This window comes from Sceloporus undulatus, chromosome 4 (assembly GCF_019175285.1).
Source record: "Sceloporus undulatus isolate JIND9_A2432 ecotype Alabama chromosome 4, SceUnd_v1.1, whole genome shotgun sequence".
In the NCBI taxonomy this organism is placed as follows: Eukaryota; Metazoa; Chordata; class Lepidosauria; order Squamata; family Phrynosomatidae; genus Sceloporus; species Sceloporus undulatus.
The window spans coordinates 211,543,351-211,564,513 of record NC_056525.1 but is presented as its reverse complement, the minus strand read 5'-3'; the positions used below and the strand labels follow the sequence as shown (position 1 = coordinate 211,564,513).

At 40.5% G+C, this 21,163-nt stretch overlaps 1 long non-coding RNA gene across 2 annotated transcripts; it reads right to left on the bottom strand.

The window, feature by feature from the left end:
• Positions 1-5,869: 5,869 nt before the first annotated feature.
• On the bottom strand, positions 5,870-20,678 carry LOC121928011. Of its 2 annotated transcripts, XR_006103423.1 has the most exons (4): positions 20,559-20,678; positions 10,112-10,229; positions 6,896-7,047; positions 5,870-6,323 (listed from the first exon to the last, which is right to left on the bottom strand). It is a non-coding gene; the product is annotated as an uncharacterized LOC121928011 (long non-coding RNA). The 2 variants fall into 2 exon arrangements; XR_006103424.1 differs by lacking the exon at positions 5,870-6,323 and having other exon boundaries at positions 6,834-7,047.
• Positions 20,679-21,163: the final 485 nt, after the last annotated feature.

The following is a 21,163-nucleotide window of genomic DNA, read 5'->3' as shown; positions in this document are numbered from 1 at the left end:
ATACAAGTAATAGCAAGTAACAAAAAACAGTAGACAGACAGATTGTTCTCATTTTCTACAGTTTACTACATCTTGCTGGCTGTATCGCCTGCTCTTTGCTTGGATCAAACAGCAGGTAACACGTCACTCCATTTTTATTTTTAATTTTTAAAATGGAGCAATGGAAGAAAGAAAACACTACATTGCATGTAAGAACTGGAAAAGATACTGAAGAGCCAAGACATACAACTGAGCACTAAAGTCAGAATCATTCAGGCCTTTGTGTTCCCAGTTGCCATGCATGGATGTGAGAGCTGGACAGTGAAGGAAGCAGACAGAAAGAAAATCAATTCATTTGAAATGTGCTGCTGGAGAAGAGGACTTAGAATACCATGGACAGTCAAAAAGACAAACAAATGGGTTCTTGAAGAGGTCAGATCAGGGCTCCCCTTGGAAGCAAAGATGATCAAGCTGAGACTATCGTACTTTGGCCACATAATGAGAACTCACGGATCACTAGAAAAAACAATAATGCTAGGAAAGTTATGGATAGTTGTGGGGGGATAGACTCAGTCAGGGGGGTTATAGGAACAGGCTTGCAGGATCTGGGCAAAGCAGTGGAAGATAGGGATTCTTGGAGATGTCTCATCCACAGGGTCGCCATGAACCAACCCGAGGCAGCTAACAACAACAACACAATCATATAGGACTGAAGGCACAGGGCTGCTAGGCTGCTCTAATAGACAGTCTTTATATTTTCCGTTCAGCAAATGGAAAAAAATAGGGCTGTTGAAGTACTGTGAGTCAAGGGAGCTTATCCCACTATTCTTTTAAAAAGACATTCACTCTGCATGGAGATCTTCAGTGTGTTTTGAATGAGATTCTTTGCAGAATCTCAAGGCAGGAAGCCCTCAAGCCAGCCTATGGTTGGGTGATACATTTTTTAGTGTCTGCTGTGCAAGTTTTTTTCTTCTTCAATGTGTGGGAAGGACTGGAAGTTTATTGTCTCTTAACTATTAGAAGAGTGCTCCTAGATTTTTGACCTTTTATGCAAGCTAGAAAATATCAGCAGTTGTTTAAGCCAGAAAAGCAAAAATTAGAACAGAGAAGAACAAAAAAGTCAAATTATTGATTTCTCAAGCAGTGGGGTGTGTTTTGACAGGGATCACAGCAAATAGTTGAGAGAGGAGGACAAAAACATCCATAAATGAGGTTTTTTAAATAGGACCTCTTATTGCTAGGAAGGTACCTGGCTGAAGTAATATATTTATTTTTCAGACATGTCTTCTCACCAGATGGAGTGTTGTCCTTCCTTCTGTTGGCGACTTTCCTTTCCCCATAATTCTAAGGTATTAGAAGGCTAGGCTAGTGAATCAAGAATCCTGCTTTATTTACTCTATTAACGTCTGGGCTAAAATCTGTATCAGGTTTGTTGACCAACTAACATTAGAGCCACCAACCACCACTGACTTAAACCAAAACTTTTCAGGCTGCTCCAGGATGTTCTTTAAAAACATATTGAAATATGAATGGATGATGGAACTAGAATTCAGAAGGCAACATATTACTTGAGAATAAGCATTTTTAATTGATTACTATTTCTTTTGTTGATATATATTATGAAATAAACTTTGTGTTCTGCTGGGTATAAAAGTGCCCCTTAATTAAATTTGTCTTGAGAGTCCTGACCCTGCTGTGAAAAAGACAAATCCTATATTGAACATTATTTTTTAAATGGTTACAAATGAGACTCCTAATCTTATAATGCCATTATACAAAGCTTTCTACACAAACAAAAGTGCTACAAAATCAGGGTTTTTGGTAAAATACATCATTTGAACAAGAACCTCTTCTCTTCAAATGCATCATCTTCCATGTGAGGGAAACAGTGGTGAAACATCACAGGGCTAAAGACTCCCCTGTTCCCATGTTAAAGAAAACATTGTGAGCAATACCTGAACAGGATTGTTATTTGACTCTTCAGCACAGGTCTGTTCTCAGCTGCTAAATTTGGGATTAATGCCATTTTAGACATGTTTACTTTGTGATAAGCCTATGATGCCAGTTCCAGTAAATGCAAACCAGCTGTAATCAGGCTGTGATTAAACAGCATTGTATAACCTGAAATTTTTAAATGTTTACCTTCACTTCTGTAGAATATTGTTAGTAGATTTATTAATGTTAATATTTTTGAAACTGAGGACTTGTCTACATGGGGGGGGGGGGTTCAAATAGATTCCCCATCTGTTCTATCCTATATCCACCCTGGAGCTATCCTGCACTTTGTTTTTTCCATAGCTGTTGTTTACACTGTGGATGTTGCTATTAGTTCCTGCTGTCACTGCCAATGCTGTCACCATTTACAAATGCAGACCAGCCTGTGGTGCCTCGTTCTGACCTCAGAACATGCTACCACTACCAGTGGCACCTCACAACCAAGAGATACCTTTGTAAATGTTGTTCTAGGTGGCAAACAACCTGGACATTGGTAAATGGAAGCACCTGCCAAGCAGCGATCTGTCCTGGCTCTGCTGATGGAGAAAAAGTAGCAGCAATGGGAGGAGAATGGCAGCATCTGCCCTGTTTCCTATTTCCTCTAAGTTTAGCTTCAGACCCCAAATTATTGGATATGAAATAGATTTTCTAGCAACAATGTGTTGCCATGAGCTATCCATTTTGTAATTCTGTTTTTTTGGGCATGACTTTGTTTTAAGAGGGAAAGACCCATTAGCTTGACAAAAGAGCTGCTCTTGGTAGAGATGACAACAGCTAGAAATATTTTTTTAATTGATCAACACTACATTTGGGGGTCTCTCCTTGGAGTGTTGCTATAGAGATTGTCAAAAAAGATGGCATATCTACCTCTTCCTGGGTTCTCTGAAGCCAGCTATAATTGAATATTGCAAATACAAACACAATTTAAGTCACACACACCCCACACCACCACCATCACCACCACCACCGACAACAACAACAACCAATTATATATAAACTTTGTCACATAAGCACTGTTCCCAAAATTCCAAACATCCAAGGAGGTGTCAGCATAGGACTAGATTAGAGGATTCTTCCATCTGTTGTGCTCAGTTATACTGCAACATATGGGTGCAAATCTTAAAGCCCTAAATAAAATATATGGCACAGTTGCAAGTGTATAACAGAATATCAGTGTAAAGAATTTACCCTTTTCTCCTCTTCTAAACTAAATTAAAAATTCTGCTACCTTATTCAAAGTGAAAAGATCTAATTCTTAGCCCTGGCAATTCTAGCTGTACTCAGCTAGTAAGAACAGACCCTTTCTTAGGGTTTCCTCACCTATCAGACCAAGGTAGTACTTTACAGGGGTTACATTTGCACTTCATCATTTATCACTGTGTGAATGTGAGTAACCTTTTCAGGGGGATGATGTTATACTTGGCAGGGTAGACTAACCTATATGACCTTTGCCCTTAAAACCAAATGTTAGAACTATCGCCCAGCCAGTATTTTATCATTCTGGCAGCAGCCCAAGAGTGTCGCTCTACACTTATCTTGCTGACACCTGACCACAGTGTTACCAGGACAGGAAGGATACAAAGCCCATTTAACCTGAACTCTCCCTACTTTTAATGCACATTTCATTTGTTGTTGTTGTTGTGTGCCTTCAAATCATTTCTGACATATAACCCTAAGGTGAATCTATCATGGGCCTTTCTTAGCAAGTTTGTTGAGAGAGGGTTTGCCATTTTATCCCATTGTTTATAGCTGACTATAAAAACTCACCTATTTGTGGTGGCTGTATATAAGCCATAGTGAATATGCATACGTTGTACATAACAATGCAAACCGAAATGTAACAAACGAATAAAGTCACTATGCACTGCTACATGAGTGCAATCCCAGTTATGAGTGATTGCCACACATTTTTAGTACTGCAAGTGAAAACTTGGTCTACCAGGCCTCTCCTTGGGAGAGGCAGAAAATATAAATAAACTATTATTATTATTATTATGCAGATGTTGCAACTGGGCCTGAACAGTGTCTGAATTTCTCTACCACCATAACTCAACATAGTATTGAGTGAACACAGATATTCTAAGGCAAGCTGGATAACTATGAGAAAAAAGGACATCAGATTCCACAGTATAAAGGTAGACAGGTTTCTTCTCTTCACAAAGAAAAGGCATTTTGACAGACATTTCACCCATGAGACAGCTCTCCAGAAGCTCTTCAGCTACGACTCCCATACACAGATACCAGCCAGGCCAGCTATAGTTCTTGGGAATTAGAGTCCAAAGCATTTTGGAAGCACAGGATCTACAGATAACTTTCTCTAATCCAAAACAGAGACATAGCCTTACTCTTCTGGAAAATCAATATGTAGAGGAATCTTGTAGCACATTTGACACTGACTGAAAGGAAGAAAGCTGGTAGCATGAGTTTTCATACTTTGGCCTACTTCTTCAGATGTATGGATTGTTTAATATGTATGCATCTTATTTGTTTTGTTTTGTTTTTTTAAAAAAATGATGTGTGTTTTAACCTTAGAATCATAGAGTTAGAAGAGACCACAAGGGCCATCCAGTCCAACCCCCTGCCATGCAGGAACTCTCAATCAAAGCTCTGTACAGCTGAGACTAAAACCCAGACTCTTTTCATCACTTTACTGACATCTGAGTCACCACCAGCTGCTGCTGCAATGACTTCCTTCCAAGGGAAACTGACCCTGCCCAAACATGGACCTTTGGAACTTCTCACAGATTACAGACATGAGCTGCATATAATACAGTTCAGAACTTCCTCTGTTGATTCCCACAGCCGGATTCGCAAAAGAAAACCATTCTAAAATTACTTTTTTCTGCAAAATTTAATTTTTCTGATTTTTTTTTTAAAGAAAAAGGAAGTACTGTGATCCCTTAGTATCTTCTAGGGTTTGGTTCCAGGACCCTCACGCTGCCCCCATGGATACTGACATTTGTGGACATCTGGGTAATAAAATGGTGTCTGTGATATCAAATGGCAAAATCAAGGTTTGACTTTTGGATTATTATTCTTTGAAATATTTTCCAGCTGTTGGTGGTTGAACCGATGGATACAAAATAAGTGCATACTGAGGACAAGCTTTACATTTTATATTCAAAATGCCAAGGAAATATAAACATACTACTGCAATGAATTACATCAAAAGAAAGAAGATATTTAAATAAGTGAATTTTATTATTTCTCCCACCCTCCAATGAATTTTCAAATAGAGACTGAACTGGCTTCTAACCCAGAAACCTGGACTATTTGCTTAAGGTGTCTTTCACACTACGGCTCTGACACTATGATTGCACTTTAGGTGACAGGGCTGCATGCCGTGGAATCCTGAGATTTCTAATTTTGTGAGGCACTAGAATTCTCTGGCAAGGAATTCTTAGTACCTCAGTAGATCACAAGTCTCAATGGACCCATGGCAATTAAAAGCTATATCAGAATGCTGTAATTAAGATTTTAAGATGCTGATTAATGATATAGTTCTTACACTGACCTGTGGATAAATCAACCCATATTTTGGGTCAAATTTTTGGCTAAAATTTCTAGACTTATACATGAGTACATACAGTAGATGGTGAAAATCTGTATCTTCCAGTGTTGGCTACTTTCAGGCTGAGTCTCCCTTATTCAAAATGCTTGGGTCAGTGTTTGGAGTTTTTTGGATTTTGGCATATTTGCATGTACATAATGAGATATCTGGAAGATGGACCCCAAGTCTAAAAATGAAATTCATGTATGTTTCGGATACACTTTGTACATATAGCCTAGAGGTAATTTTATACACAATATTTTTAATAATGTTATGCATGAAACAAAGTTTGTGTACACTGGACCATCAGAAAGCAAAGCCACCCATGTGTACAATTTTGGGATATTTTGGAATTTAGGGTAAGGGAGACTCAGCCTATACATGTATAATTGATGTTTGTGTGTGTGTGTGTGTGTGTGTGTGTGTGTGGAGAGAGAGAGAGAGAGAGAGTAAAGATTTGGTTTTACTGTTGCATTATATGTTTAAATTTATAATAGGAGATGAGCTCCCAGTAGACACTCTAGTAATTTATTTGAAATCAAGAGTACTAAAAATGTTGAACTGGGGAATCCCCTCACAAGAAGGCAAAACATGTGTTCTGCATTGGTTAGCATGATACCCAATAATGGGAGATAATGCAGGAAGTGAACTATGACTGTATGCTCCGAGTACGGCACTCTCCGAGAGTGTAGTTGTAATCTAAAAAAATAAATCTTCAATTTCACATATCACAGTGATGAGCATTTGGTAGTAAAGTACAGAAGAGCTGGCTCTGTTATTCAGTGACTCTCCTTAGGTTCTGTAAGATAAATAAGCCACAATTGGTGATAGGATTGCCACCAAGGAAATAACACAAGCTGGTAGAAGAAGAAAAAGGATAGTGGCAATCTAGAAATAAATATAAAAAATCTGGAAATATACTGTAATAATTATTTTATTAACTTGCAGAATCACTCAGTTAAACAAATATGCTTCATGAATTCAAATCCACATACTTAATTTACTTAAAGCATTCAACCTAATCAGAGAAATAACTAGAAAATAATTTTTAAATACAAATCAGTCAATATGTTATAACATTTTAAACACTGCAATTGTATCTATCGCATTGTATGATTTTAAAACGTGTAAAGTATGCCTAATGGAATTTTACTAGAAATAAATAAGAAAATAAATAAGAAAAGTGAAATGTTTTAAAACTAAATATACTATAATTGTTTATTGCTGTTTTGTACTGCAGTGTTATAACCAGAATGCCAACTTATATAATAATAATAATAACCAAAAAGATTAACAATTGTTTCTAAAATTAGCAGAAGATAAAGTAACTTCTATTTTTTTTTTGAAAGAATGGTGAAAATATTGCATTACCTGTAAAAATCATTAAAAAGTGCACAAAAGTTTAATTCACACCCAAAGCACCAGTTCTGTGATATTCTTTTAGAAAATTCTTCAGAAAGGGAAAGGGAAACAAATTCTTCCTTCCTTTTCTTCCTTCCTGTTCTTGTGTCCGGTATCTTCTCCTTTTCAGAATATATTTAAGGAGAAATGATTCAGATATTATTTTACAATTTCCTGAAATAGCACATTTCATCTTAAATCGAACTTATATTTAGGAAGCCAGTTTTCTCTTCTTAATTAAATAAAAATCTAGTCTAAAATTATTTCTCAATATTTTAAAAACATTTTCTTGTGCACTCTTTGTCCCTAAAATAGCAGCTTTTGTGGGGAGATCGGGGGGGGGGGGGGGGCTTACTCAGGAAAATGGGTTTGAAGAAATATGCAGAAATTGACTTCCCTTCAAACCCAGCTGAAACGAGGATCATCTGCTGATGTTACTAATTTTAAAAGACGGAAAAGAAAATCCCAACTGTATTTGCTTGACTCAAATTCATAGAGGAAGGCCCATCTAAAGCATTACTTATAAAAACAAAATGTAATCACTGGGTTCATGAACATTATGTTCTTGCATTACAGCAGGCCGCTATTGGAAACTGCTTCATGGCTAAATGAGCCCTTTTTTTTCATGAAGCAGAGCTCTTAAGTTCTTTGAAAGGTTTTACAGTTTGTATTATGTAGGCCTGTGTCTGAAAAAGTATTATAAATCAGTAAATATGAAAATACAAACAAATTGATGAAAGAATCTCTGCACGGGAGGAAATACAATTAACTTCAGTACGATGTTACACTTACAGTGCAGCTCATCAAGAGATTTCCTGAACAGGTATACATAAAAGTAACAAAGCTTTTCGTGTGAAAAACTAGCCTTGTAAATTGTCTTAGTCATACACTGTACATGTTGTGTTGTTTTTAGTATTCTGCAAAACTGAATACTTCCATTTTATTGTACGTGAGAATAGGTTACATTTCAAAACCACAATTGAAATATTTCCCTTTCAGTGGCAGCGTGCGAAGCTTTATTACAACATGATTATGAAAAAGCTGATTTTGCAAAAACAGAATATGTACCAAACTTAACTGTTTTGTTTCCTTGTTGAATTGACTACATTTAGACAAAATTAGCTCTAAAAGCAATATTCTAACATCTTGCATTCTGAAAACTGAAATTCTAAAAAGCTGGTGTCACTTGTTTGTCACACAAAAAATAACTAACATTGTTTAGTATTTTTATAAATTGATTGAAGGTAGGCTGTTTCTTGTGAAACAGGCCTTTCTCCCAATCTATCACATGGAGAAAGGGCAGTGCTCTGGATCTGGATGACCGCTACTATGAATGAAGGGACATTGCTCTGGACCTCTGCTACTGTGAGTGCTTCATTAAGATAAAGTGATTTGTTATATATTGTTTCCTACAAACTCTTAATAGACAGATAGTAAATATCCTTTCCTGCTACTCTGTTCAAAATAATCACATGAATCTTATCACTTTTAATATATAAACTGTTAATAACCACAAATTACTATTTACAAATAATCTAAACTTGTTGCCTCCAAAAGATGAAACCACCATTGTATATGGAATTTCAGACTCCTTCCTCTATAACTAGCCTGCCAGTAGCTTTAGAAAAGAATAAAAGACCATACAACTGCAAATATTCAGAGATAAAACATGAAATGGATTATGTTTAGCCACATATGCTGTTTAAAACCCTGTGCCCTTCACCTCGATATGTACAAATGTGGCTCTTTAAAAGAAATGAAAAGAAAGAACAGTAATGAACAGTACTTTAATACTTTAGTACTCACACCTGACAGTAATGTATTACAAATTAAAAAATAAAGTTATAAACAATTATGAACTCTTTCTACTACTAACTAAAGAATAAATATTGACTTCACTCCTTTTATGGTATAACTCTACTACTACTACTACTAATAATAATAATAATAATAATAATAATACATTTTATTTGTATACCGCTTTTCCACAGATCAAAGCGGTTTACAGTCTTACGTATTAGTCTTATGTTCAAGTAGAAGAATTACATGGAGGAGTTAGAATTTAATTCTAGAGTTTCCATTAACAAAGTTAAGCAATGGTTGCAAAATAACACCTTGTTAGTTTACTGCAACAGTCTAATATGCACCCAAACATGCACGTGTGCCTGCATGTACAAGGTAAAATGTGCACTGCATGCACAACCTTGAACTGAATGGAGACATTCAACATCAGGCAAAAACATTCAACTACTTTGGTAGATGTAATTATGCATGTCTAAGACACCAACAACCACAGCATATGTGGCATCATTACCAAGGTATACTTTGGACTGTAGGCCAACAACTAGTAGCAGCCTGGCCTTTTTAAAAATAAAAGTAAATTCTTTGGTATTTAATAATAATAATAATAATAATAATAATAATAATAATAATAATAATAAATTTCTGAATAATGAGAAATTAATTTTTTTTAAAAAAATTGCAACTTTAATTGCAACTAATAATTTGTTAGACTTTGAAATTATTCACTTTTTAGAAGTTTCCAAATCCTCATGATGGTGGTGATAAAATGCCAAAGGGGGGTGCTGGAGTTTGCATGACTGCTCATAAGCCTCAGCTTCATGAAACTAGAGATACTTTTTGACATGTAAAAGGTATACCTTCCTGGTTTATTTATATTTTTTTAAAAAAAAAAAAGATCTTCAGGCATATGAATCTGTTTGTTTCATTGATATTTATCAAGCACCTCAATAATCTCTGGCAGCCATTCAACACTTTCAAGACACAGATGAGAAGGAAGACATAGTGAAAAAGATAAGGAATATTTCAATAATTATGAGACATAGTTTGAAAAGCTACTGTACATTCACAGTGGAAAAAGTTGTGCAATTCACAGTTGCCTGAAACTGGAGTGCTGAATTATTCATCAGACATAAGATACATACTGTGTTTCATTAAGACCAATGCCACAATGTTTAACAAAGCAGCACATAATACTTACAGGTCCTATCAATTATTTATAGGGAAATTACCCTATTTATCAGGATGGGATAACTTCCCAAAGAGTTTCTCTGTAAGCCCCTGGGGGAGGATGTTGCAACCTGATATATCTATTTTATCACAGCATCAGAACCTTTTGAATCTGTGACAAGACATGCATTCTAGCTAACATAGATGTTACATTACCTGCAATATAGATGAAGAAGTGGGAAACGTGTAGAGTGATAGTTGCCAATTATCCTCCAAAGGAGATTACCCCAAAATAATTTTGATTGAGAAACGGCTACCTGCTCCACTTTCAACACTGGGAAGATTTCAAGAGGGATACCTATGTTAAATCTGTGTTGCGACACTTTATAGTCTAACAAATTTATTCTGATAAGGGTTTTCACGTGTCCACAAAAACTTATGTCACAATGTGTTTGCTACTATTTAAGGATGGAATACAAAGGAAACCAGCATGGTGTAATGGTTTGAGCACTGGATTATGGTTTAATCTTCGCTGCAGAAATAATGCAGTTTGACACCACTTTAACTGCCATGGTCCAATATGGAATCCTGGGATTTGTTGTTTGTAATGGCATGAGAACAGAGAAGGTTAAATATCGCACAAAACTACAAATCCCACAGTTCCATAGCATTGCACCATTGCAGTTAAAGTGGGGCCAAACTGCATTATTTTTGCAATGCAAATAGCCCTATAACTCTGAAGATCAGGATTTGAATCTTTGCTCAGCCATGGAAACCCAATCGGTGACCTTGCACAAGTTATACTCTCTCAGCCTCAGAGGAAGGCAGTGATAAATGCCCTCTGAAAAAATCTTGCCAAGAAAACTCCATGATAGGATCACTTTAGAGTCTCTGCAAATTGAAAATCCAGTGGGTTCCATGACTGAGTGGGAATTCAAACCCTGGATTCCCAGAATCCTAGTCCAGCCACATCACACCATACCTTTCCTATTAAGCTTGAGTAGTGTGTTGCTGAATCTCAGAAATACAAATTAGAAATAAATATATTCCTCCCACTAATTCATACTGTGTGTGATGTTATAGAGTTCTGCTATAAGAGAGTTCTGTTAACCTCTTTTGAATTTCTGTTCATTTGTAACTTTGCAGAAGCTGAGGACAAGGGAAGGATACAGTGGCATCACTAGGGTTGCTTTCACCCGGTGCAGTAACTCATGGTGTCACCCCCATTGACCTCCTCCAAGACCACACTATATCCTTAGTCATGTGTGTTTTTTTTGTACTAATCTTCCTCATAAATCATAATTCCCTTATGTAACTGAATGTAATGGCAACAGTTGAGACATAAATAACTGGCACAATTAAAAGTATATTTTAAAATTACAATATCACATGAACAGCCTCAGTATATTTACATAAACATAGCTTCATGTGCTTCAAGTGAAAATTGGTAAAAAGTGATGTTTTGGTAAAATGTGATATTTTTAAAGATTTTTTTTAAAAAAATCAAAATTTAATCTTCTGAAATTTGAAATTTGAATTTAAAAAGAACTCTCCCTTTTCCTTCCCCCCACTCCTCCCATCTCTTCAGCATTTTAATGGGACACAGGCAAATTTCACAGCCCTTTTCTGCCCAAAGGAAGATGTTTGAGAAGCAGTGGGGTCACTCTCCTTTAGGGTGTCACCTGGTGTGGTTTGAACCCCCCGCACACCTTTAGTGATGCCACTGGAAGGGTTTAAGTAACTCTCTGATTGTGACTGGTGTATGACAGTGTCATGATAGACTCTTTTGAATGTAGGATCTCATGACAGTCCCACTAGCCACACCTTTGAGTTGAAGTCACACAACAACAACAACAACAACAACAACAACACCCCAACACTCCTGCTAGCCTCACTATCCATGATTTCATCTCGAAGTCATGCAGCAAAACTCTTTCCCCATGCTATTCCCCTGCACTTTCTCTGGAGTAAGACAGAAAAAGAACATGTCTTCTTGTTTTAGAGAAGAGATGGTTGGCTGGGGCAGCAGAATTACTGTAAATTTTACCGCTGCTCCTCCTGAAGTACCACTCTATGTTGAACTGGGACTCTTCCAGTGCTTGACCGTCCCTTCCCCCAAAACTGGGCTGAGAGGGATGAACACCCACTGATATGATCTGTGAAAATGGACCACCAAGACTCCTATGTAGTTGAGCCTCCTTGAGCATTACCAGTGAGAAATGTACTAAGTGATCAAGCACTGAGAAATATTAAGACAGCTACTATCATTTAGTCCTCCCAGAAATAAAGATGCTGGCAATCTATCCTATTCATGCTCACTTGGAAGTCTTCAATAGTGTTTACTCAGGAAATGAAAATCTATACTACATGACTAAGTATAAATAAAAAGCTGATGGTTATTACATGGGATAGGTATATATAAAAGAGATGTAAGGATGCCTGATTCATTCAATGAAGAACCATTTGAAGATCAACCCCAAATTTTAGAAACTGAAGTGGAAGCTGTAGTGGTAGTAGTTGTCAGAAATAAAGCACCAGCAACAGATGTTATACAAGTAGAGCTACTTCAAGCCACAGAGACTGAATCTATTCTAGTTCTTACTAAAATCTATCAACAAATATGGAAAACAAAACAATGGCCCACAGATTGGAAATGCTCAATATACATTCCAGTCCCCAAGAAAAGGGACACCAGGGACTGCTGTAACCATAGGGCCATTTCATCTGGTCAGCAAACTGATGCTCAAAACAAAGACTCTTATAATATATGAAGTGAGAAATGCCAGATGTCCAAGAAGAGTTCAGGAAAGGAAGAGCACTAGGGTTTGTATTGCAAATATACATTGGATTATAGAGCACACCAAAGAATTTGAGAAGAAAATCAGCCAATGCTTTATAGAGTATAGCAAAGCCTTTGATTAAAAAGATTGAAAACTATGGCTCATGCTTAAAGAAATGAGTGTGCCACAACATTTGATTGGCCTGATTTGTAATCTTTACTCAGGATAAGAGAATACTGTCAGGATAGTATATAAAGAAATGGAATGGTTTCCAATTGGCAGTGTGGTCAGGCAAGGCTATACTTTATCACCCTGTCTATCCAACTTGTTTACTGTGCATATTTCATGTGAAGTAAGAAATTTATCACACGGGGGAAAATGACGAGTTTAAACAGTGATTAACCCATGAAAATTGCACAATTGACATTAAAACACTATTTAACTACGTTGTAACCAACCTTGAGCTGTGAGGAGAGGCGGATAAGAAATAAAATTATTATTATTTAAAATGAGATTAACACAAGAGCCATTATCCCATGAATAACAATGCAATAAACAGCAAAAAGTCATTCACAGGAAAATCCCATGAATGATTTGCTACTATTTCTTCCCTGGTTATTTATGTGATAATGGCACTTTAATCAGACACCGTGTTATAACCATTAGTGCAAGGATTATCATGGGTTAATCACTGTTTATACCTCCAGTTGTCCTCTGTGTGATACCACTAGCAAAAAACAGTAAAAAAAACTCGAAAGAATTAATGATGAAAGTCAAGGAAGAAAGTGCAAGTTTACAGATCATTAACAAAAATAGTGAACATAGATGAATTACATAATTTTAAAGCAGACAAGACATTGAAATAGTTCAAGATTTTCTATACCTTGGCTCAGTTATTAATTGGAATGAATCTACCGTCAAAAAATCAGAAGTCTAGAACCTGGAAGGGCAGCTGTGAAGGAAATAGACAAGATCTTGAAGTGTAAAAATATATAATTGAATACTAAAGTTAGGATTGTCCATGCCATCAAATTTTCAATTTCTATGTATCATTGTGCAAGCTGGACAGTGAAGAAAGCTGATAGGAAGAAAAGTTCATTTGAAACATGGTGCTGCAGAAAAGCTCTGTGGAGAGTGTGGACTGCTGAAAAGACAAGCATAAATAGGTCCTAGAGCAAATTATGCCTGAGCTTCCCCTTGAAACAAAGTTTACTAAAGTGGGACTGTTGTACTTTTGACACATCCTAAGAAAGGATGATTCTTTAGAAAAGAGACTCTCTAGAAACATTTGCAACATAGAAAGAAGGATGAAAAGGGAAAGGTCACATTATAGTTGGATGGGGTCAAGTAAGGAAGGTCCCTAAGTCTGTAGGACCTCAGAAAGACTGCTGATGTCAGGGTGATTTGGAGGCTTCTCATTCATAGGGTTGCCATAAGTTGAAATTGACTTGACAGCAGTTAACAACAATGTTTTCTGGCTCTGTGAAACCCCCCTGGAGCTTGATCTGGAAGTGATGGGGTGCTATTTATAGCCCATTCCTCATGTCCACACAGACCATAGTTGATAACATGATACTTCAGCTGGAAAGAAAGTATCAGAATACAGGAGGCAGTGGGAAAAGCAAAAGCTGGCAGATGCCCTACCTGCCCTTTGGCAGGAGCTTTTTATCAGCTTGGCCTATATCTTTCCAACTGGAGAGAAGTGACCAGTGGGGTCCCACAGGGCTCTGTCCTGGACCCAGTGCTATTCAACATCTTTATCAATGACCTGGATGACAGAATTGGGAGCATACTTATCAAATTTGCAGATGATACCAAATTAGGAGGAATAGCTAATACCCCAGAGGACAGGATCAAGATTCAAAATGACCTGAATAGACTAGAAAGCTGGGCCAAAGCTAACAAAATGAAATTCAACACGGAGAAATGTAAGGTATTGCACTTAGGGCGGAAAAATAAAATGCACAGATATAGGATGGGTGACACCTGGCTGAATGAAACTACATGTGAAAGGGATATAGGAGTCCAAGTAGACCACAAGTTGAACATGAGTGAACAGTGTGATGCGGCAGCTAAAAAGGCCAATGCTATTTTAGGCTGCATCAATAGAAGTATAGTGTCTAGATCAAGAGAAGTAATAGTGCCACTGTATTCTGCTTTGGTCAGGCCCCACCTAGAATATTGTGTCCAGTTCTGGGCGCCACAATTCAGAAAGGATATTGAGAAACTGGAGCGTGTCCAAAGGAGGGTGACAAAAATGGTGAAGGGTCTGGAAACCATGCCCTATGATGAACGACTTAGGGAGCTGGGGATGTTTAGCCTGGAGAAAAGAAGGTTAAGAGGCGATATGATAGCCCTGTTTAAATATTTGAAAGGATGTCATATTGAAGAGGGAGCAAGCTTGTTTTCTGCTGCTCCAGAGAACAGGACCCGGAACAATGGATGCAAGCTACAGGAAAAGAGATTCCACCTGAACATTAAGAGGAACTTCCTGACAGTAAGGGCTGTTTGACAGTGGAACAAACTCCCTTGGAGTGTAGTGGAGTCTACTTCCTTGGAGGTCTTTAAACAGAGGCTGGATGGCCATCTGTCAGGGATGCTTTGATTTGGATTTCCTGCATGGCAGGGGGTTGGACTGGATGGCCCTAGTGGTCTCTTCCAACTCTACGATTCTATGATTCTATGATTAACTGTGGCACCAAAAAGGAAAGAACAAGGACCAAGGTGCACCAACTATGTCAATGGGTTGAGACAAGGCACAGGCCCCAGGCATGAGATCAGAGAAGCCACCTTCTCCCAGGGAGAGAAGGGAAATGTTTCCTTTAGCCTCAATGGTCAAGGTTGATGACCCAAAAGAGCAGCAGAAATAATCTGGTTTGACACTACTTTAACTGCCATGCCTCAGTACTATGGAGTTCTGGGAATGGTTGTTTGCTGTGGCACCAGAGCTTAGCACTGCAGAAATAATTCAGTTTGATGCCACTTTAACTGCTATGGCTCAATAATATGGAATTCTGGCATTTATAGTTTTGTGAGCCATTTAACCTTCTCTCTCAGAGAACCAGTGTAGGACTAAGACTCTGTGGCTTATTCACATTGTGAAAATAATTCAAGATGAATCCAGTTTGAATCTCCGTTGTTCACACACATCCTGAATGTACTCAATTAAATTGGGGGAGGGGCTGCCAAAACCCACCTTAATCCAGAATAATCAATATTGGCATGTTCCCCAAGGTTTTTTTAAAAAGGTCTGCATCATCAGTAGCATGAATAACAGATGCAGATAGAACCAAATAGCCCTGAGATAAAACACTGTATACCAAAAAAGGGGTTCTGAATGCATTCACATTGTCGGCTCCATCTTTATTTGAATGCTTGCATGTGTGAACAACCAAACTCACAGACATGTGAATCGATGCAGTTCCATTGTGTGAATAACAAAGCTGGAATATGTGAGTGAGATGATTCGCATTGTTGTGCTAATAAAAACAACGCTGTCAGCCTCAGGCGAACGCAATGGCAAACCTCCTCTGAAGAAATCTTGTCAAGAAAACCCCATGATAGGTTTGCCTTAGGGTCAACATAATTTGGAGATGACTTGAAGGCACACAACAACAACAGCAGCAATAACAAACAACTTGTCAATCCTAGGTTTCCATAACCATGACAGTTAAAGTGGGGTCATAGTGACATAACTGTATAGTGTGAATGAGTCTCGGATTTCCTTACAGTAAATCATTGTAAGCTACCAGCTAGGAATATGGGCATGCTAGAGGTATAGGTTTGCCTTAAGGTCACCATACATCAGAGATGGCTTGAAGGTACATAACAACAACAACAACAACAACAACATCAGAGAGCTCTATTGCCACAAGCTATAAATTCAGGCACACATCCATTTATTGTTGTGGTGGGAGACTAAATGTTGAGATTGGTAGTGCTGCGTGTCATAAGCATATAGCAAGTGTTATTGGTAAAAATTGTTTTCAAAGTAAGTGTATTAGTTGGTCATACAGGAATCATGGGTATGATGTGTGGATTCATAAGAATCCAATTGTTAGTAGTGTGGTTTTTAGTATTAGGTTTACTGAGAATATTTCTGGCTGCGTAGTTTGTCCTGGACTTAAAAACAGAATGCATGATAGTGTGTTTATTATGATGATGTTAGTGTACTCTGCAAGGAAAAACAGTGTGAATGGACCTCCTGCGTGCTCTGCATTAAACCCAGATACAAGCTCTGGTTCTCCTTCTGTAAGATCGAAGGGTAATATTGATACATATATCATTATTCTGAGGGGCCATGATGACAGTAGCATTCTTGTGTTTTCTTGTGTTGTGAGCACGGTTTTTAGAGAGAAGCCCTCTGCTAAAATGACAGTCGATAGTAAAACGATTCCTAGGGTTACTTCGTAGGAACTGGTTTGTGCAACTGCAGGGAGGGCCCCAAGCGATGCGTATTGTGAGCGGGATGCCCAGCCTGATCCTAGGCTAGAGTCCACTGCAGGGCTGGATGGAGCTTCGTGCCAGTGAGGGACTCTGGTATGGGCTGGGGGCGGGCGGGGGGGGGGGGGTTAAATTAGCATGGCAAGAAAGAGTGCTCCGCTTGGGGTTCCGACAAAGAGCCAGGGCAGTCACAGGGCACTCTTTCTGCAGTGAGGCTGCAGCCTCAGCCAAGAGCCAAGCATTCCGCGCTTCCAGCCCAGATGGGATGCTGAGCCCCAGCCAGCCCTTGCCATTCCCACCCCTTTGGCCAGCCCTTTCCCCTCCTCTGGCTTCCAAGCGGGGCTGGAAGGAAGGACAACTCCCCCGCCGTTCCTCCCTCCACGCCTCTCTCCGCTCCGAAGGCGGCCAGAAAAGGCCAGCTTCCAGCCCTGGAGCACAGGCGCCTCTGCTACTCCCGACGGCCCCCGCTTCAGCCCCTTCCGACCCGGACCCTTTCCCCTTCCACAGGGGCAAGGAGGCTCCGGCTGGCTGGCAAGAGAAGCTTGGGCGCTTTGGAAACTGACTTTCCCCCTTGCTCTCCTCCTGTTCCGCAGCCTCCCGGGAGAAGGAGGAGCAGAAGGCTCTGCAGCAGCCAAAAGGCAGGTAAGTCCCCTGAAGGAGCTTCCCAGGGGTCAAAGAGGGGGTGCGGAACAGCTAGATAGCCTTTGGGGATCCCTAATCCTACCCAAGAGACCCAGTCACACATTGGGGACTGGGAAACTATGCCCTATGAGGAAAGACTTAGGGAGCTGGGCATGTTTGGCCTGGAGAAGAGAAGGTTAAGGGGTGATATGACAGCCCTGTTTAAATATTTGAAGGGATGTCATATTGAGGAAGGAGCAAGCTTGTTTGCTGCTGCTCCAGAGAATAGCACCCAATGGAGCAATGGATGCAAGCTGCAGGAAAAGAGACTCCAGCTCAACATTAGGAGGACCTTCCTGACAGTAAGGGCTGTTGGACAGTGGAACACACTCCTTCCTCGGAGTGTGGTGAAGTCTCCTTCCTTGGAGACCTTTAAACAGAGGCTGGATGGCCATCTGTCACAGAGAACGCCTGATTGGGAGTTCCTGGATGGCAGAATGGGGTTGGACTGGATGGCCCTTGGGGTCTCTTCCAACTCTATGAGTCTAGGATTCTAAGTCTTTGAAACCGTATCTTCCAACTTCTATGATTCTATCACTGAAAAGCGACTCTCCCGCTTTGTCAGCCGCATCCGCAGTTGCAGAAATAATCCGGTTTTTGGAGCCCACTTTGAACTGGCTCAGCGGCATGGAATCCTGGGAATGGCAGTTTGCCCTGGCCCAGAGCTCTCTCTGACAGGGCAGGCTACATGTCCCGCAGAACTATACATCCTAGAATTCCTTGGGTCACGTGGGGGTATTCCTGCAGCGCTGAAGTGCGATGCCAACACCAGCCACCGCTGCCCGACTTCTGCGCCTTCCCTTGCGGTGTCAAACCGGGTTGTTTCCGCGTGTGCGGATGCGGGTTTTATTATTAGTCAGAAAGCGAAAGTAAACCGGAGAGAGTGGCAGCCCCAGGGCAAAGCCCAGCCAAGGCACTCAGAGGCGGCTGCTCCAAATACTAGTAATAGTAAATACCCCTCTGGCACACAGAGGCAGGTTGGTATGTGTCTCCCTGTGCCGCAGTTCCCATTATCCACCCTCCTTTGCAGCCTCCTGGGACCCAGGGCGATGGACCTGAGCCTGGCTTTAGCCCCACCACCATGATCGGCGGCGGCGACCTTCCTCTTCCTCCTCCTCCCGGCGGACCATGGTCCATGGTAAGAGATGGAGGGCCCAGGAGCAGCAGGGTTGGGGAGGGGGCAAGAAGAGCCCTTCTCCTCTTCTTCTTCCAAGGCCTCCCCTCCATTTCAGCCCCCCTTCTGTCCAGGAGGGATGCCCAAAGTCCATTTTGACTAAGAGGCAGGGATCTATATTCCTATTATGAGTGGTTTGTAGCTTTTCTTCAGTCCAAGATGACCAAGTCTCCTCCTTTTGCAGGACCTGCCTTCCATTTCAGCCTCCTTCTGTCCAGGAGAAATGCTCAAAGTCTTGCTCCATTTGGACTAAGAAGCAGGGATTTATATTCCTGTGTTTGTAGCTTTTTTTAGTCGTGTCCAGGAAGACCAGACACGTCCTCCTTTTCCGGGACCAGTCCTCCATTTCAGCCTGAGGGCTTCCCAAAGTCTTGCTTCACTTTGACTAAGGACTAAGAAGCAGGGATTTATATTCCTATTATGAGCGGTTTGTAGCTTTTCTTTAGGTATGTCCAGGATGACCAGACACGTCCTCCTTTTCCAGGACCTGTCCTACATTTCCACCTTTGGTCCAGGAAGAAGGCCAAAAGGTCCCCCATTCTGAGCAGGACTAAAGAAGCATGCATTCACATTTCTGTTGAGTGATCTTAGATTTTTATTGGGTCATGTCCAGGGTGACCCAATCTCACACTCTCTCAGCCTCAGAAAAGGGCAATGGCAAAGAAAACAAAAAAACCAACAACCCTACTGAGAAGAAATTTGCCAAGAAAACCCTATGATAGGGTCACCACAAGACTTTTGGGTGCAAAGAACAACAACAACAACAGATCACTGACGTGGAAACCTGGGTGCTGTGGGCAAGTCACACTCTCTCAGCCTCAGAGGAGGACAAGAGCAAACCTCCTCTGAAAGAAAGAAAAATAACCCTATGATATGGTGACTGTCAAAAATAACTTGGAGCGGAGGCACACAACTGATATTTCTAGGATCCAAAACACATTGCAGACTCTAGTTGCCCAGAAAACCCTATATGATAGGGTCACTGTAGAAGCCAAAAACGGTTTGGAGGCATACAACAACAACAACACCAAAAAGAGCATGGATTGGCATTTCTAGGGTCCCCAACACACTGCAGAAATGCTTGAGGTGGCTTTCACTGGCCTGGCTCAGTGCTAAGGAATCCTGGGAATTGGGTCTTCTAGAGCTCAAGGCCGGATGCCCCACAAAACTACACTTCCTAGAAATGGAGCCACAGGGCAGTTAAAAGCGGTCTCAAAAAAGTTTTTCTGCAGTGTGTTTTGGGCTGAGGAGAACTTTTGTAAAAGTTTGGTCCTGTCTTCTATGTTGTGATGAGGAGGACCTCTGGTCACCTTGGTGGAGAGCTCCTCTGAGGTGACATTTTGGGGAGGCCAGACCTTCCCAACCAGCCGGCGCTCTCTGCCAAGGTGACCAGAGGTCCTCCTCATCACAACATAGAAGACAGGGCCAAATTTTTACAAAGTTTTTAAAATATATATTTTAACTGCCCTGGCTCCATTCTCCCCAGAGGCCTTCCTCACACACTTGCCACCAGAAGCCCACCAAGCCCACCTGCCCTTTAACCTCCATTGCTTTCCCCCCTCTGCAGCCTTCCCTAAAGCTTTACCTAAAGACCTGGGCTCCTTCTCCCAGCTTCAGCTCCTTCTCCTGGCCTTGTGAGAACCTCTGCTCTTGTCTATTCGCTTTTATTCCCCTTCAGCCTGCAGGGGAATTTCCCAGCCTTTTCTTCTCAGAACAGAAAACAGAAGCGCCTTCTTCCCAGAAGGGCTAGGGATGGAGATACCAGGAATTCCCACACTGTAGGGTTGGGCTTGAAACACATTGCCCTGAGGGCAAAGTCCCATCCCTGTCCTCCTAACATGTTCCTCCCTGCTCCCAGTTTGGAGGCAACCAAGGCCTGTCCTCCCAACATGTCCCCCCTGCTCCCAGTTTGGAGGAAACCCAACACCGCCCTGCAAAAATAATCCAGTCTGACACAACTTTAGTTGCCATGGCTCACTGCTGTGGAGTTTGGGGCACTGCTGTTGGTTGTGGCACCTGAGCACCTTTCATCTACCACTGTAAGTTCAGACTTGCTCTCTATGGCTGCATTCACACTGCAGAATTAATGCAGTTTGACCCCATTTCAGCTGCCATGGCTCACTGCTGTGGAGTTCTGTTCCTTGTTGGTTGTGGTGCCAGAGTACTTTTCATCTACTGCTATAAGTTAAG